Source organism: Manis javanica, chromosome 15 (genome assembly GCF_040802235.1).
Source record: "Manis javanica isolate MJ-LG chromosome 15, MJ_LKY, whole genome shotgun sequence".
NCBI classification, from domain to species: Eukaryota; Metazoa; Chordata; class Mammalia; order Pholidota; family Manidae; genus Manis; species Manis javanica.
Window position 1 is genome coordinate 5,450,392 of NC_133170.1, and position 18,965 is coordinate 5,469,356.

The following is an 18,965-nucleotide window of genomic DNA, read 5'->3' on the forward strand; positions in this document are numbered from 1 at the left end:
TGAACTCAATTATGCAAAACTTGGATGAATTTGCTCTTCACTTCCATTCACGTAGTAAATATATTTAAACTCACTAACATGGCAAGAGCTCCTAGAGTTGGATAGCCAATGACATAGGATCTATGTAAAAAATACATAAAAAGACTGCTTTGGGCATCCTTGTTATTCACAAAGTAAATGGCAGTCTATTTACCTGGTGGTAAACCTTAAAGATTTTGAATAATATGCTTTTATTCTTCTGTGATCAACAGAATCATGACTCCCCAATGATACCTACATCCTGTTACCCAGAATCTATGGATACGTTACCTTGTGCAAAAGGCAATAGGAATTTGCAGACATGACTAAGTTAAGGGTCTGGAGATGGGCAGAGTATCCTTGATCACGCAGGTGGGCCGCATGTAATCACACGTGTCTCATAAAAGAGACAGGAGAGTCAGAGAGAGGAGGAGACATGACACTAGAAGCAGAAATCAGAGAGAAAGGCAGAATCAGAAATGCTCCGTTGCTGGTCTTGAAGATGGGGTAAAGGAATAAAAGCCAAGGAAGGCAGATGTCTCTGGAAGCTGATAAAGGCCAGGAAATCAATTCTCCCCAAAACCTCCACAAAGAACACAGTTGCGCCGACACTGTGATGTTCTTCCTGTTTAAGACGCATTTCTGGTTTCTGTCCTCCGGAGCTGAAAGATGATAAATCCGTGTTGTTTTAAGCCACTGAGTTTATCATCATTATGTCATAGCATCAGAAGGAAACTAACACATCTCCTGCACAGTGCCAGTAATACTTCGAAGTGTCTCCTACACTTCCTCCAAATAGTCCAATGGATGGGCTCTATTTAACTTTTAATCCCCAGTACATTTTATACAATTTAAGATTGTACAAAGATGCCATCTGAAATACACATTTTCCAGATGAGAGGATTTTTCTGGACTTTCCTGTTCTTTCAATTACTCTATTTAAGCAAAATTGCTTCAGTTCCCTTTAAAATTATGTTCTCCTAGTCTACATGGTCAGGATTTATCTACCACATGAAGACTCTCTGGAATAACCTGAGAGATCAGCCTGACAGTCCTGACTGTCACTTCAACAAGTCACTTAACCAGTCTGAGCTCTGTTGACCAAATCAAAAGTTGTAAGACAGTTCTGCTTGGTTTGACCATATATGTACCATGAATTAGGCAATGCTCCATTTCCTGTAACACTATAGGGACCTAATTAAACTTGGAAGGAAGCAGGGAGACTCTTTTGTGAGACTGACAATCAAATTAGTTAAGCAATTGATAGCTAAAGGCAGTTTAGCTTTCCATTATCTGTAGGGGTAAAAATAGGACTTTCAAATAGAAAATAAGGTGAATTTTCTTCAACTTAAAATATATTAGATCTCCTCTCCAGAGAGCACAATAAGCAGGAAGAAAGTGCTATTAGCCACTTTGATTGTAAAGATGATGGAGCTGGTTTCCAATGACTGTCATTGAGTGTTTTTCCAGAAAAATTCACATTAGGAATTTACTTGTTTCCCTCTTTTGTCTCTCTCAGAAATTTTTGTCTTGAAGGTTGGCTATTACCCTTAGGGTTTTATAGGTTGTATTCTTCCTTTATGTTCGTTTGTTGCTTGTTTTATTTTGTTTTTTTAATTTTTTATTGCGCTGCTTCTGGAAGTTCTTAGTTATATCTCTATGTCTATTCAGTCTAATGGAAAAATAAGCTGCTTCTGAGATGGAAGAGAATTCTGGGAGCTTTGAAGAATGCTAGACTGCCTCAGCTTTGATAAGCAACTCTAGCTTTGATGGTGTTAGGTACACTTTGGGGAGTTAGCACCATGCATTTCCTCCAGTGCCTTCAGCACAGTTGCTACATCTTTCCAAGACCGAAAAAGTCATGTTTCTCAGGGTTGACTATGTTATCATCCACTAAGCACCTCAAAATAGAAAGAAGGCAACAAGAAATAGAGAGTGATGTCTGTTGCCATCACACTGTTTCCCTGAGACCACAGTGGTCTCATTTGGAGAGACAGTGCTAGAAAGGAATTCATGGATTAATACAATATTCTTCCATTTTGCCATTCGTATCTGTTAAAAGCAAACCTATAAAACCTATTTCCAAAAAGCAAACCAACCCTTTGATAGAGCTAAAACATTGCCCCTCTACCTGCCCTGCAAGTGATAGAGAAAGGAAAATTGTGGTGATCTCACACTTACTCTTTCCTTGACTATTGTTCTTAGTAGAACCTTTGGCTCTATTTTTGGCTTTGTTATTATTTTATGTATATCCTTGGCTCTTTTTCTACTGAATGTGGGAAAAAATTTTATAATGCAGTATTTTTGTGAGAAAACATATATAACAGAGAAATACCAGAAAAAAACAAAATGTCCAACCACAGAGATTTAGTTGGATAAATTAGGATGAAAATATAATCAGTCATGAACCAGTAAAAATTATACATATGAAAGACATACAAATATTGTTAGCTATTCAGTGAGTTAACTATTAAGTAACTAACTATTAAGTTAACATGTACTATGTTAACTATTACAGGAGGTTATGCAGGGCAAGCTTGTTAGCACTGTTAGCTGTGTACTATTAAAAAAATCTCATCTTACAAATATGTCACATTTATGGGAAAAACACAAAATTCAAAGAGAAGTACAACATAAAAATACATGGCCAAATTCACTAGGAGGAAAGAAATGGGATTTTTCTCATTGCTTTAGTTTAAGGGGAAACATAAAACAGAACTTGAGGCTGTTACTGCAGTGACTCAGAGGTTTGGGATCTGGGCTCGAGTTGACAGCTTGGAGTATTATTGTTGCTCACGTTGGGACAGGAGCCATGGTTTTGGCCTTACATAAGGTAGTTAGCTGGAATGGAACCCTCTGCGAAGGGAAAAAATGGGCTGCTTTTACTGGTTACACTGTCTGTGGAAATTGGATTAGCAAAGCCACAGATCCAGGCAAGCATCAGGAGACGTGCCGATCACTCAGATCCATAAACGGAAGAAAGTAACCTTGGAGAAATTCAAATCCCAATTCCGTATCACACGCTGGAAGTCTGAATGTTTACTACTCAGGAGGTAGGAAGCCGAAAGCTAGTAAATTAACACTGGGCTCAGCAGAAGCTGCAGCTCACAGTACATGATTCCCATAGAGAAAATCCACCTTTAATGAATATGAGATACAAGGAAAAAAAAAAAACCCTTCAAACTACACATGAGAATTAATTATAGTGCAGAAAGAGTCAAGAAATGCAACAGATGTGAAAATTAGTATCTGAAAACCTAGGGATAAAAAACTGTAAACATTAATATCAAATATTAATGTTTAAAGTTATTTAAAAGATATAAGAATAAAGCCCATAATAAGAGCAGTATGGAAATAAAAAAAAACTAAATGTGGAACAGAGCCAAATCAAATCCTTTAGAATGACAAACAATAATCAAAATTAAGAACACAACAGACATTACATGGAACATTAAATTCAAGGGAATAGGGATTGTAAATTGGAAAATACATTTAGCAGTTTATGCAGAAGAAAATGCAGTAAGATAAAGAGATGAAAGACAGTGAATGAAATTCTAACGCATAGTAATAGGAAACCCAAAATTGGTAATAAAAAGAAGGTTGGGAAGATGATAGCCCAAGAAGAGAGAATGGCTGATAATTTCCTAATACTGAATGGTGTTACTAGTTTTCAGATTGAAGATGCTCAAAAAGATGCATAAATGAAAACAGATCCATTCTTATGCATCCCCTAGTGAAGGATAAAAATCATACTATCTTCTCAATTGATGGAGAAAAAGTGACACAATTCGAAGTCCTTTCATGATAAAAACACTCAACAAACTAGGGATAGAGAAGTCACCTTAAAACAATAAAAACTACTTACTAGAATAAAAACTCCCACTAGAATATCAAACTAAATGGTAAAAAACTTAAAGCTTTTCCTCTAAGATCAAGAACAAGGATCCCCACTTTCACCAAACCCTTTACTAGTTAGAGGTCTTCTACGTTGTTCTTCACGATTCGTTCTTGGTGGGTGGTGTGTTTCTGGGAATTTGTCCATCCCATCTAGGTTGCCCAACTTGCTGATGTACAGTTGTTCACAGTACTCTCCCATAATCCTTTTTATTTCTGTAGAATGAGTAGTAATGTGCCCACATTAATTTCTGATTTTAGTAATTCAAGTCTTCTTTCTTTTTTTCCTAGTCCATTTATCTAAAGGTTTGTCAATTTTATTATTCTTTATGCAGAAACAACTTTTGGGTTGATTTTTCTCTATTGTTCTTTTAGTCTTTTAGTCATTTCTTGCAGGGCAGGTCTAGCAGTAATGAACTCCCTCATCTTTTATTTATCTGGCCATGTTTTAATTTCTCACTTCTCAAGGACAATTTTGCTGGATATAGGAATCTATTTACTATTGTAATGCTTCTGAAGATACTTTGGAATCTATAGATTTGCACCAAAAAACAAAACAAAACAAAGAAAACAAACAATCACCAGGTAATATGGTTAAGTGATGCTGGCACATTTTCATTCTTGTTAGAGTCTAAAACAAGTCTTCAATGATAGGGATTTCAGGACTCGATGCCAGGCTTTACAAATCTTTGTTCTAATCTTTATTATTTCCTTCCTTGGCCAGCTTTAGATATACTTTGTTCTTTTCCTAGTTCTTTCAGTTGTAAATTTAGGTTGTTGATATGATAGCTTTCTTCTTTTTAAAGATAAGCATTTATAGCTATAAAATTTTCCTTTAGCACTGCTTTCACTGTGTCCTGTAAGTTTTGATATGTCGTGTTTTGTTTTTATTCACTTCTAAGCATTCTCTAATTTCCCTTGGAACTTCTTTGATCCATTAGCTGTTTAAGACTGCATTGTTTCATTTTGACAACTTTATGAATTTCCCTCTTTTTTTGTTATTGATTTCTAATGTCATCCTGTTGTGCTCAGATAACTTATTTTGGATGATATCTTTTTCAATCTTTTGAGACTTGATTTGTGTCCATATGGTATATATATATTGGAAGATGTCCCATGTGCACTTGAGACAAATGTGTATTCTTTGCTGTTCGGTAGAGTGTCCTGTACTTATCTGTCACATCTGCTTGTTTTATTGTGTTGTTCTGATCCTCTATTTCCTTACTTCTCTTCTGTCTATATGTTCTGCCTATATGAAAATGATGTGTTGAGGTCTCCAGCTGTCATTATAGAACTATTTCTCCCTTTAATTCTGTTAATTTTTGCTTCTTATGTTTTGATGGTCTGTTATTAGGTGCATATATGTTTATAATTGTTATATCTTGATGTACCAAATGCTTAATTAATATATAATGCCATCTTTTGTAAAGTTCTTTGATTAAAGTCTATTTCATTTGATATTAGTAATATATACCCTTGCTCTCTTGGTTATTATTTACATAGAAAATCTTTTTCTGTCCTTTAACTTTCAAATTATTTGTGTCTTTGGATCTAAAGTGAGTTTTGTAGACAGCATAGTTGGATTATGTTTTTTTAATCTATTCTTCCAATTTTCTGCCTTGATTGGAGAGTTTAATCCATTTACATTTAAAGAAATTACTGATAAGGAGGGACTTACTGCTGTCATTTTGCTATTTGTTCTGTATATGCCTTATCATTTTTTTGTCCCTCATTTCCTGCATTTCTGTCTTCTTTTGTGTTTAGATGATTTTTTTGTAGTGAAATGTTTTAATTTTCTTCTCATTTCCTTTTGTGTATATTTTATAGCTGTTCACGGTTACCATGGGGATTACATTTAACATCCTAAAGTAGAGCATTTTAATTTAAATTTAAGGCAGCTTAACCTGAATAGCATGCAAAAACTGCACCTATACCTTTCCAGCCCTATCACCCTTCAGTTATAGATGTCACAAAATTACATCTTTATACACTGTGCCCAAATCATAGGCAAGAAACTGCTTTTTATGCGTGTCTCAAATGCATAAAATTTTTTTGTATGAACAGAAAATGAAGTTACTAACCAATTTTGTAATGATGCTAGCTTTTAGATGACTAATTTCTTAATATATTAGTCTATTAAATAATGTAGAAAACCAAAAGTAGAGCTACAAACCACGGTCGCAGTAATGCTAGCTTTTATAATTGCTCATCTACTTGCCTTTACTGAGACCTTGATTTCATCGTATGGTTTCAAGTTCCTGTCTCGTGTCCTTCCGTTGCAACCTGCAGCCCTCCCCCCAGCATTTCTTGCAGGGCAGGTCTAGCAGTAATGAACTCCCTCATCTTTTATTTATCTGGCCATGTTTTAATTTCTCACTTCTCAAGGACAATTTTGCTGGATATAGGAATCTATTTACTATTGTAATGCTTCTGAAGATACTTTGGAATCTATAGATTTGCACCAAAAAACAAAACAAAACAAAGAAAACAAACAATCACCAGGTAATATGGTTAAGTGATGCTGGCACATTTTCATTCTTGTTAGAGTCTAAAACAAGTCTTCAATGATAGGGATTTCAGGACTCGATGCCAGGCTTTACAAATCTGGGGTGAGCCAAGCTGTAACTATGTGTACAGCCCATGTCCCACAGACCTGCTGGGTCTCATCAGCACTGTGTTCCAAACAAAGGGCTGAGCCCCAGATTTTTATTGATCCCTATGGGAGTCAGCACTGACAGTTGAACAAATGTTAGTAAAAATTCGAGAACCAGTCATTTTTGGATAGAACAGGAGAAGACAAAGAAAACACCCCAAATGAGAATCTAAATATATTTACCACTAAATTCTTAAAGATCCTGGTGGTTTGTTTGTAGGGCTGACATCAATTTGTAAACCAAGCAAGGACTGGAACTAGTCACAGTTCATCTCACCCCAAACATTCCTCTGCCCTTTGGTTCTGACCTGGTGGGACACCCAACAGCTCAGCAGCTCAGAGCCAGAGTAAGCACAATAAAAAGGTAAACGCTTCTTTTTTTTTAAAACCCGAGGCATTTATTTTTGGTGATTATTTCCACCTGGCAGAACACAAACATCTGTGAAAGAAATAAATCCTACCGCTGCTACGACCAGTTAGCTATGACAGCTGTCAAAGGTCACAGCCGTGTGGTTTCTTTCATTCTCCCTTTGTTACAGAGAGATGTGGATCTCACATTCCTGAAAAGATGTTATTTTAATGATTAAGAAGATGCATTTTTCAACTTTAGACTTTAATATGCTGCAAGAGAATATATTTAGGAAATTTCTCTGTTTATGGCATCACACATACACACACTCAGAGCATAAATTCAATGACATTTCCCTCTAATATGACAAATCTTTGTTGCATAAATTACCAAAGGGAAAAGTTCCAAATCTATGAATAGCATAATAGGCTTTCATCTCCCTTGTCTCTCAGTTAGAACCTTCCGGTGAACAAAGGAGAAGTGAATGGTCAGCCCTGTAAAAATAGGAAACCTTGTAATCTCTTCAGGCTGATTTACTTTTTACTGTGATAGGTAGAGGGACAGGAAATTACTATGCAAACTCCAAAGAAAGTATCTTATTAATATACTCCCAGGGACCATAGAATTGTTTAATTATCATTTGTGAGAATGACTATAATACAAAAAACATAATCATCTATAGCATTCCTCTCAGTGTAACCATGTTTAAAAGAGCTAATGGTCATGCACTTTATATTCAAACAGAAATGCATTATTAATGAGTATTGGTGAAAATAGCAATCATTTATAGAGTACTTATTCAGCAGTATATGTACATTCTCTACACACAGAACCTTGTAATGTATTATAATCATCATTTTATAGTGAGGAGACTGAGGCATCCTCAAGGTCATATAATTAATGTCATAGAAATATTACAGGCAGGGAATAGCAAATGTCAAGAAATGTTACATGCAGGAAATAGATGACATATTAGGTGTTTCCAGCAGAAAGAGCGTCAATGGAAAAATAAAAGTGATTGCAAAATTGTTGGGAGGGTAGGAGAGACACAAGTCTGGGGAATCCCAGGGACAGTTGGTCTGCAGGTCACCCTGGAGGGGAGGGAGCTGTGAGTGGTGCCTACCACCACTGACGGCATAACCGCCTCACATCCCGTCACAGGCTCAGTGTTAGCAGAACACCGTAAGCTGTCACAGCCACGGTAGGATGGCCCCAGCTCATTCGCCTTTTTCAAAACCTATGCTAATAAATCTCATTGGCAAAATCAAAAGCACATCCGGAATTCTAGCTGTAAGGGAAAGCCCTTTACCTATCAGCCCCTGTAACACGGAGGTGAGCAAAGAAGGAAGTGAGACTAGGTGTGCCCCCGCTGTCAGCTTTGCCAAGCATTCATGTACATGTGCCTATCGGTAAAGTTCTCAAGGCCAACAATGGGAAAAACAAAAATAAAGAACCCTCTTAACTAACACAATGCAACTTACCCATGCAGCTTACACTGTCCCCAACAGAAAGAGACAAAAATTCCATCCATCGCTGTACTTTATCTCAGAGGGATGTTCATTCTTATTCTGTCTTTATTACCATTGCACCTTGATACCCTACCTTATTAGGATTAAATTAAAAATTCTATCATTACAGGCTTTCTTCTGTATAAATTGGTAGGGAAAAGGGGAAGAGGGGAATATGTTTGCAATTATGTTTATAAAACAAGAAATGAATTATGAGTAGCTCTTATATTCCTTGATTTTGCAACTGAACACTAAAGGAGATCAAACTTCTAAAAATAAGAGTATCCAGTGTGATTCGGCTATGGAAACACAGCAGGCTTCTTGGCGACAGTGATTCTACACCTTGGGGACACCACAGGTAGCTATCTCATACCCATACACACCCGACAGTGCGAGGGAAGGGAAGACTCCCCCAGACCTATTTCTAGAAGACATTCCTGGGCCCACATAGCATTAGGAATTGAATTTAAAGCCAAAAGGATCCTCTCTGCACGCAGGCAGGGCCAAAACAAAAGAATGATGGGCAGAGTTCCCTAGGCTTAGTTATTCTCCAATTCCAGTCTCTCTTCATCTAGGGAGGAGTGAATCGGAATGATGGAAACTCTCTTTCCAAATGAGGAATTAGTGCAGATGAGGAGAAGATGATTCTTGTACAACTGTAAATGCAAAATTTCACATGCATGTTTTTAAGGCAAATTATCCGCTAATACCAGTAGCAGTATCTGCTAATATTAGCTAATATCTGCTAATGCCATTAATAATCAACTGAAGGGAGAACATGGAGACTCTCTGAATTGAAACTCTCCTGTATAATAAAGACAATTAAAATCATTACTTAGCTGGTGTTAAGACCACAGAATAAACACTATATTGTTAATTAATTTCTTTTATCCAGAAATAAATAACCAAATTAAATTTTTTATAAAGCCCTTTACCTTCCACAGTAACCTAGAATACTTAGGGTACAATCTTAGTACATTAAGGCAATTTGAAATAACATTAAATTTTAAGAGTCTAGATCACTATAAGATTTTATTTCACAAATTTGCAAAAGGTGTTTGAGGTTATTTTAAAAAAACAGTAGGAATAGGTCTCTTTTACTTCACAGTTCTTTAGGGTTTAAATTCTTTGTATCTCTGAACCAATGTATTAAAAATCATTCCCAGTCTTTAGTTCATCATGAAAGTTTCTAAATATGCACACTAGTTGGAATCCTGCCTTTCTCCATCCCTGGGTAAAAAAAACTCACCTTGGAAAAGCTTTCTCACACCTCCTGTCAGCAGAGGCCGGCAGGCCCTTGTGTACCCTGCTTTTTCGCTTACTCTTGAGACCCCATCCCCATTCTCCTTGACTTATATCCAAGCACCCAGTGCAACTTCTCGCCCTCAGGTTCAGTACCTGAAACAGCTACACTGGTAATATCTGCAACGCCCTGCCTGCAGACTAAGTCCCTTCTTTGGCACTCGCATGGATGCTTTATGGTTTGGAATTATGGCCTCTGAGTGTAACCATGTCCTTACTGTTTATTTTAAATGAACAAGACACAAGCAGAGGAATGACGGGAAAAGACCCTTTCAGTTCTTGATTGCTAATGTCAAGAAAAACAAAGTCATACTCTGAAGCCATGATCTCTACCTTCAATTACTCCATTTTGTTGCAGTAAAAAGAGAGATGAAGGTTACAGATAATAATGAAATCAATTTCTTTACACAGCTCAAAATAGGAAATATTGTAAATTAATGCCTCTCATCAAGGAATCGTTCTGGTACTGATGAGATATTCTTGTATTTCCTCTTTGGATTCCCACGTGGTGCTTTGGCCTTATTATAAGCGTTTATCTGGCCCTACCAAGCACTCTGTGCTGCCACAGAGAGGCTGCGGCCGCCACCACGCAGTTTCAAAGCTTTGTTGATTAACGCCATGTGCCGAGTAGCCACAATACCCGCCAAACCATCTCAGTGTTTCTATAGCCCTTACCTTCATTCTGAGTGACTTTCCTAGGTGACCATCACAACAAAAATATCTTAGAAGTGGACTGCTCAGAGAAAGCAGGAAGCAGCGATATAGTTTTGAAAATAGATAGGTAGCTGGCTACCTTGATAACTAGATGGATGTATAGGGAAGTAGATAAATCTCATAGGTAGATAGGAGGGCAGGTAAGTAGATGCATTATATGTACATATTTCCTTACATAGATTAGGTATATATACTGGAGAAAACTTTACTCACCCAAATTTAATGGAAGATATCACTAAATTTTTTTTTAAAAAGAAAGATTAATAAGCCCTTTTGTATGGATGGTGACATGGTCAGAGTGTGAGTTAATTTCCCCCAGATACTCATTTTCCCCTTCTTTCTTGATACCAGAACCCTCAGGTTTTACCTCGACTCACGGTTGCCCAGAATCATTTTCCAGGTTCCCTTCAAGCTATTGTGTGACCAGGTGAGAAACACTGACAAGTGCAATTAAGCAGAAGTGTTATGTGCAGTTTCTTGGAAAGATTCTTGAAGGGAAGTGGGAGAAGTCAGCCCTTCCTCTGTCACTTTCTCCACTGCGCCGATTGGAATACAGATGTCCGGAATTCTGAGCAGTCACGTGGGCATCGAGTGGGAGCTACTAACGGAGGACGGCAGACCACTAAGTTTTGGGAATTTTGGTGACTGTCGCCATGGCATACTCTATGGGATGAAAATTAGGGATTTTTCTACTGAGAGGAGGAAATAAATTTGTATGTTGTTTAAGATCCTGCTATTGTGGGTTCTCTGTTAGAGGGAGTATAGTGGAAGCCTAACTAATACTGTGGGTTACTTAAAACATACTCAAATAGCAAAATGTGATTAATAAGCTGTCTTCTAAGAGTAAGAACTTCTTGCCCAGCAAGAGCGAGAGCATCATCGCTGGATTAACCGCCACGCACTCAGATCCTCTTGCTCTTGGGGCTCACGGATGAAAGACACAGAGAGTAAGACAAAAGCCGAAGCACAGAGAAGGCCTAGGACGAAGCCAGGAGGTAGAGGTGGCACAGGGTCTAGAGGCAGAGCTCACCACGGTCGCTGTGATGGTGGTGGCCCCGGAGCGAGGGAGGTCTTCTGGGGAGCTCACTGCGTCTCGAGGACACTAAGGTCACTGCGGTCATCTGAGAGATGTTCCATGTCTCGTGACGTCTGGAGGTGCAGCTCCTAAGGTGGTTCCTTGTTCTTCCTGCAGTGACACTCTTTGAGTGAAGAACTGCAAGCACTTAATGTCAGGGAGAGAAAGAGAATCAGCAAAACAGACAGAGGGGCAGTCAGGTCAATATAAAGAGAGCCAAGAAAAATTAGTGCACCAGAGGCAAAGTGAAGAAAACGTTTTGAGGAAAAGTGGTCAAAAATGAGAAATGTTGCTGAGTGGGCGACCAAGACGGAAACCAGAACTGACTCTGTCAGTCTCAGATGAACTAGTACATGTTATTCACGCTTCACTGTGTTCTTTGTGAGTATCAGCTCCGAGGATACTACTAAGCTGTAGGTTTTTCTTGTGAATCTTCACACTAACGTCAAAGCATTCGCACTGTGAAGTTGGGAGGACAGGGCCAATGTCTGGCTGATGCGAAGTGTGGGGTAGAGTGGTTTATCTGTGTACTTACAGGTTTACTAAATACGTGGGCATTTTTATTATTTTAAATGCTTTTAGTCTTAGCTGTTACTAAATGGACAGATTGGTATGAGTAATGCATTTCAACTTGAAAGAAACTATTATTCAGTTAAATAGCTGGCAATTCTTTAATTAAAAAATTTTGTTTACCCATGAAGTCCTATTTCTAGTTTCTGACTGCTTATGAGAGCACAGAGGTTAACTGCTCGCCTATCTTTCTTTTTCCTTTGGGGCGTCCCGCTCTATGCTTATCTGCTTCCATGTTTGTCCACCCGAGATCAGACGCGTCATGCTGTTCTGAGCTTTCAGGCCCTGATACCATGACTCTTCAAAGAACTCCCTTTATGTCTGCAATATGACTCACTTTTAATAGTCTTTTTCATGTAAGGGGTTTTATTTCCATTTAATTATGAAGACCCTGTTAACCCTCTGTGGTTTTCTCCAAAGACTAGGATTCCCTTTTTTTTCTCTCTGATCTTTTCAAGCACAATTAAATACAGTAAAGTAGATTTTTAAAACAAAAATTAACAATGGTTTCAACATAATTTTTGATATGGATAATGATCTTAATATCACTTCTCCGTCTTGTTAACTATGATGGCTTGTGCCCAGCTTATCACCAGAAACATCTTGCAGGTCTATTTCTAGATTGGTTAAGCCAACAGTGAAAATCTTGCAAAATGTTTTATTGGGTTTATTTAAAAACGTACTAAGAAAATTGTGAAAAAACACCGTTTGGGAGAGTGTATTTTAAAAAGGGGGGAGTCAGAGTATGGAAAAATTGTTTGATAAGGATGTTTCCCTAATGAGCCAAACGTGAAGGAAAGGTCTATTTAACTTATATCTGCAGATCGGAGCCAGGAGGGAAGCCTATTATTATTGGCTACTTCAACTCCTGACCACCTTTAAGCCAGATGTTGTTTATGAGTGAGGCTAAAAAAGTTTACACTACCAGGTATGTGAGGCAGTGACTCCCTCCCACCCCCAGAGAAGTCTACATCCTAAAGCCTGGAACCTATGAATATGTTAAATTACCTGGCAAAGAGGAATTCAGGTTGCAGAGGAAGTGAGGTTTTTTTACCATCTAAATTTAAAATAGGGAGATTATCCTGGATTATTCAGGTTGAATACAATATAACACAAAGGTCCTTGACAGCAGGAAGCAGAAGAGAAATTCAGAGGAACAGATGTGGCAGTGGAAGCAGGGTCAGAAAGAGGCTGTATTGCTGGCTTTGAAGAGGGAGGCAGGGGTTGTGAGCGAAGGAATCTGGGTGGCCTCTAGAAGCTTGAAAAAAAGCTAGGAAGAAGGTTTTCCTCAATAGCCTCCGGAAGGAATGCAGGCCTGTTACCACTTTGACTTAAACCCAGTGAGGCCTGTGTTGGACTTCCAACCTACAGAACTGCAAGAAAAGCAATCTGTGTTGCTTTAAACCTTTAAGTTTATGGCAATTTGTAATGACAGTAAACGCACCAGGCTCCGCAGTTAGATAGTAATGCTTTGCTATTAGAGTATTTGTGTGGTGTGTTGACTGGCTATCTTCCCCTCAGTGGGAGAAGATTTTAAGTGCTGGGGCTCTCAGATATTAATCTTAAAGTCAGGATTAGCATCAACAAAGAATGGTTTTAGTTGGAAATACAAAGGCACAAGAAATATGAAAAGCTACTCACTGACGTGTGATAAGACATATTCCCATGTACACGAACATCCAGCATCCCCATACACCAGCTTCTCTGATGTATGCCAATGTCAGCTCTCCTGCACAGCTTTTTGACTGCAAAACTGTTTTTCTATTGTTCACACTAATCCTCATTATTTTGAGAGAGAAGTCTTATGACTGGGAGGTTTGCACTGTCTCCAAGGCTGCTGCTCTTTCAGTGTCAGGTCTTGAGCTGTCCTCAAGTTGGTCCCATCTGGGCTGTGGATGCTGTCTGCGCTTCATCAGATACAAGACCCCTTCTGTTCATTAGCTCTTGGGTTTTGTGTTCAAATTTATACCACTGACAATGAAAAGTGAAGTCATTTGAAGCTGTTAAATAATATAGCATGCATTTATTGACTGCTACCTGTGAAGCCCGGTGGTGTCAGGAGGAAATATGTCATGATACATTCTATCAAGGAGCTCAAAATTTAATGATGGGGGCATGCAGATTATTTTAAAATTGTAGAAGTGGGCTAATGGGGGCTTGCACAGTGTGTTAGTGGAGGGAAGCAAATGAAATAGGAGCAATGAATAAGTGTTCTTCCATTGGACCAGGGGAAGGGGCAGTCAACGCTGCAGCAAGTGCACATGCCGTGGGGTGGAGGCTCGTGTGAGCACGGAGGGTTCGAGGAACCGAACCCGGCAACGGGGTGTGCAGTGGTGACAGGGAAAATACCCAAAAGGATTCTGAGTATCTTTACCTCTTTCTTACCTTGAAAATCCTGTGAGGTTACCCTCTGTAAGTCTGGGGAGAGGAAATCCCAGGGCAAAATACCTCTAAAAAATGAAATCAGTCAAAAGGAGAAATAAAGTTTAAAATCCACTTGTTGCTTACAAACTGCAGTCTGGGGCCGTTTTTCTCTTTCTAGCTCCAGCAGAAAACAAAAGCAGCCCTCCCCTCACCTCTCGGGTACAGATAAGCCCTCCTTGCCTAGGTAATTACCCATTGATGTGGAGATGAACTTCTCTCCACCCCTGAGGAATGATGCAAATGAACTAAAGCGATATTTCTTTCCACCTCTGAACACCTATTAATATGCGGATGTACTAAAGCCAGGCAAGATACTCTGGAAATATTACAATTTTACACACACCCTCCCTGTGAAATTCTATTGACCACAGGCATCCCTGTGTTCAAAACTGAGGTTGACCGGAGAGGTCTAAATACCATATGCTAATTTCTAAAAAGGATGAAATGAGTCATTATTTGAAACCATTCTATTTATGTATCTGACTTCAGCATCTACTGCTTTTTCAGTGAAATCACTCTGCAAGATAGTCCAGTTCTTTAAAATGCAGGTTCTCATTATAGTCTCCCTAGAAATTACGAAAGTTAATGAAATTAATATCCTTTTATGAGGCTCCATTCCATAATAGAAGATAATTCCTTTTTAATTCTTCTAAGGCAATTTTCTCCTCAGTTGAGAAAATGGGGAGAGTCTGTGTTTATTAAGAATGATTTCAGCCTCCAAATTATGTCATATATCAGTAAGAGTTAGGTTTGATGTTCTTTAAGAACTCAACACTGTGAGCCTGTGGATTTTTTTTTTTTTTTACAGATTAAAAAAAAAATTGAACCAGTCTTCTGCAAAAAGGACAGGACTTTCAGACATTTTGAAAATCCCAACTAAAATGTAAATTGATAAACAAGATGTTTTTGTAACTTGCCACCATTTGTCAACCATGTACTAGGTACCATTTAATGTTTTGTGGTTTGCCATTTATTACGTCAGGTAAACCTCACTGCAGCTGAATCAGTTTCGTATTACTCTTTCAGTTTTAAATAATACACCTAGACAAGATAAAGGCTTTCTTATTGGTAGAACCAATACTTGAACACAAACTTTTGTATGATTTCAAATTTTTTCTACTACATTATAGCAACATGTGTAGTTTAGTTCCATAAAAACTGTCTTCACCAACAAATAGTAATGTGGTAAATAACAATGATTGTCATCGAGGTTATTTTCAATAACTCTTTAGTTATCCAGGATGATGAACAGGTCATGAGAAAAAAAATAACTTTATTACTGCAATGATGACTCAGTCCTTGTTCGACCTAAGTTTGCACCACAATACATTCCATCCTTTGGACCATCAATTCTACAAAGCTTTCTCTAAATTTGGAATCTAGATCTTCAAAAGATATTGACTGACAAATTGACATTGACTTCATTAGGTGGTGACATGAATATTTCTGAGAAAGCAGATGCTGACTGACAACCAAGGAATTATGGAGATGGAACAGAAATGATGATGACTTGATTTGGGGCTGGAATAAAGTGTATGTGCTAAGCGCAGAGGATGCATGCTGAAAATAGAGACATGAGGCTGAAGAGACTGAGATTAAATTATTCGGGATGTTTAAAACCAGGCGTGATAGACCATATATATAGCATAAGTTATTGATCAAGTCGATGACAGAATGAGTCTGTTAACAGTATTGAGGATAATCCATAGCAGAGAAAGACAAGCTAGAAACTACAGCTAAGAGACGGATATCATCTTTAGTTCCTACTCCTCTCTGATCTAGACAGTCTCATCACAAATGAAGATCTACATCTTTGGTCTTTGAAATCCCTATTACTTATTTTTCTTCTCATTCTTAAACTATGGATTTTAAAAAGCCCAATTCATTCCTTTAAAAAAATAATTTGACTTGGCATTTTCCACCACCATTTATACATTAAAAAAGCTATCAGCCGTTTACAGTGTGTTTCACATCTGTTTTCTAATTTGAGGCAGACAGAGACGGTATTGTGGGGGCCAAAGGTAGGCCACCCCAAAACGTGCCACTTAGATTATTTCCAGCTGAAAACAATCAAGGCCCAAATGACTCCGAAAGAATTTTTGGCCTTTCCGTTAACTGCCTAAAAGGATGTAGATGGAGGACCTGCTTTAGGAGGAGAGTTATCGCAAGAGAGACCTAATTATAATGCGACCCAGGGGTGGTAGACAGGGAGGCGTGTAACAAAGTCTATTTGTCAAATCTCCTCTCTATGTCCCATTGTTTCTCTGTGGCCCAGCAAGCATTTGCTATACATTTACTCTTTCATATTCCTGCGACTTACCTTCTTCCCTTTGAAATCACAGACCCTACCCTTTTCTCCTTGGTTCAAGATGACATATATTCCATTTGCCTGACCGTCTTTGGAATCGCATGTCTGTGTGGATTCTGCGTGCATAAGTAATTAAATTTGATTTTCTCCTGTTAATCTGTCTCATGTCAACTTGATTCTTAGACCAGCCGAAGAACCTTGAAAGGTAGAGGAAAAATTTCCCTTCCCATCAGTAGCCTCATGCCCATTTTAACCTAACGTAATCAAGACTCAAAGATGTTAAGGGGTGAATTGAGGGTAAAGAGACAGTCTTCTGCCTTTCCATCCATCACCTGACAGTATCCTCATGGTAACAATCACTTTGGAAATGAAAATAAATTAGTCATTCCTCTTCTTGGCTGTAACGTGAGCTCTCTGCTCTCTGCCGACCAGCTGACTGTTGGACCTGAAATCCTAAATGCATTTTTATCAAGGTTAACAATGAAGTTTGGTTGGTATTAAAAAGGCTACTTTCTCTTCTATGACTTGCATTCTGGCCCTGGTGTATCTTTTCTTTTAAATTAGAGTTTAACCTGTTGTTCATGAGGCATCTTTAGGAAATGGGAGTTCCTTCCATTTTCCTCATAGGAATTGAAGACGTAAAACAAAAGCTGGCCTGACTGTGAGCTCACACAGGGATGGTTTCCTTGGCAACACGTATGTGAAAGCCTGCAGAACCTCCCCAATTTCCACTCCTGCTTTCGCAGTGTTCAGACTGCTAACACGGGTGCGCTGGTGTGACAGCAGCTGTTTTGTGTGAGAGTGCTTATGAGACCCAGGCTGAGGAGGAGGCCACCCCTGTTCAGCCAAAAGAGAGAATAAAAGTCAACTCCCAACACGGAGTAGTAGGACATGAACCCAAGAGATCCTATTTCAGTTTTTATAAGCGAGATGGAAGGGACACAAATGATTATAACAATACATAAAGAAAATTACGTTGTTTCTAATATGAAGGTCACAACCCAAATCTGGGTGTTTCCGTTCTATTGTTTGTCTTATTAAAGAGTGGCTATGCTCTGGGGCTTACTCACTAGTAAAATCACTCTTCAGAAGTTCATGAAACTTTTTACTCCCACTTATGCATTCAAAAGCTCATACCATGCTGATAATAGCTGATATTTCTGCATCTATGTGCCCAGGGTTTTATATATAGTCACTGGGGAGCAAGAATTTACCATCGAAGTTCTTATATCTGGCTTAAGAATCAAATTGACAAGAGACAAAATGACAGGAGGAAAAAACTAAATGTAATTACATATGTTCAGGGAATCCACAGACGCAGATTGCAAAGACAGTCAGGGAGAATGAGGCATCTGTCATCCTGAACCCAGGAGAAGCGGGCAGGGTCTGGACTTCAAGGGAAAAGGGAAGTAATTCACAATAATGTGAAAGAATAAATGTTTGGAAAACAAATACTTGATGGGACACATGGAAACAATGGGCATAGGAATTTTAACAGACTAAGCCACATCCTTCCCTGTGTACTTCCTCTCGATCACATTTTGATGTAGTTATCTACGGTGAGAGCTCTTTTCCTGGATTCATTCCTCTATCTAAACCCCTTCTATGCAGTCAGGTGGGGAAGGTCAAAGTCTCTTTCTAAGTCTTTTGGACCTTGATTGTTTTCAGTTCTGACAAATCCACCTGACAAATTGGCATATCTTGGGGCAGCCTGTCCTTGGCCCCTGCATATTATTTCAATTAATATCACAGTAGATGTCACAATAATCTCAAGAGGAAAATGATCCATTTTTCAGACGGAATAACTGAGGGTAGAGAGGGTGAGGCATTGGTCCAAGATCACCCAACCAGGATAAGCTGCGGTCAGGATTTGAGCCCAAGTGTCTGACTCCACAGCAACCTCCTTAACCCAGCAGTAGCATTACTGCCCCAAACTGTGATTATGGTGATGTCAGCTGAAGTGAAATACCATGTCCTTGAGGGTCTGTGAGATTTTTGCCTTTTTCATTTTTTTCTGGGTACTCTCTAAGATCTTACTAAATATTTTAATGAATAAAACCTGATTTGCTATGATTATAGAGTCATAACATCATAATTAAGCATGTTCTTTTTAAGCTAGAGGAGGTGGCTGACAGATGAGATTTATCAGG

General features: G+C 38.5%; 1 long non-coding RNA gene across 3 annotated transcripts in view; it reads right to left on the minus strand.

Moving 5' to 3' along the window:
* LOC140846525 (uncharacterized) overlaps positions 1-18,361 on the minus strand; it is a 32,480-nt gene extending 14,119 nt beyond the window's left edge. Inside the window, exons 1-4 of one of the 3 annotated variants that reach the window (XR_012125694.1) lie at positions 16,828-18,361; positions 14,469-14,533; positions 11,469-11,660; positions 264-460 (exon numbers count right to left, since the gene is read on the minus strand). This is a non-coding gene — a long non-coding RNA (uncharacterized lncRNA). Of the gene's footprint in view, positions 1-263; positions 461-11,468; positions 11,661-13,352; positions 14,055-14,468; positions 14,534-16,827 lie in introns of those variants that run through there. The other 2 variants (XR_012125692.1, XR_012125693.1) reach the window with 2 other exon arrangements.
* Positions 18,362-18,965: the final 604 nt, after the last annotated feature.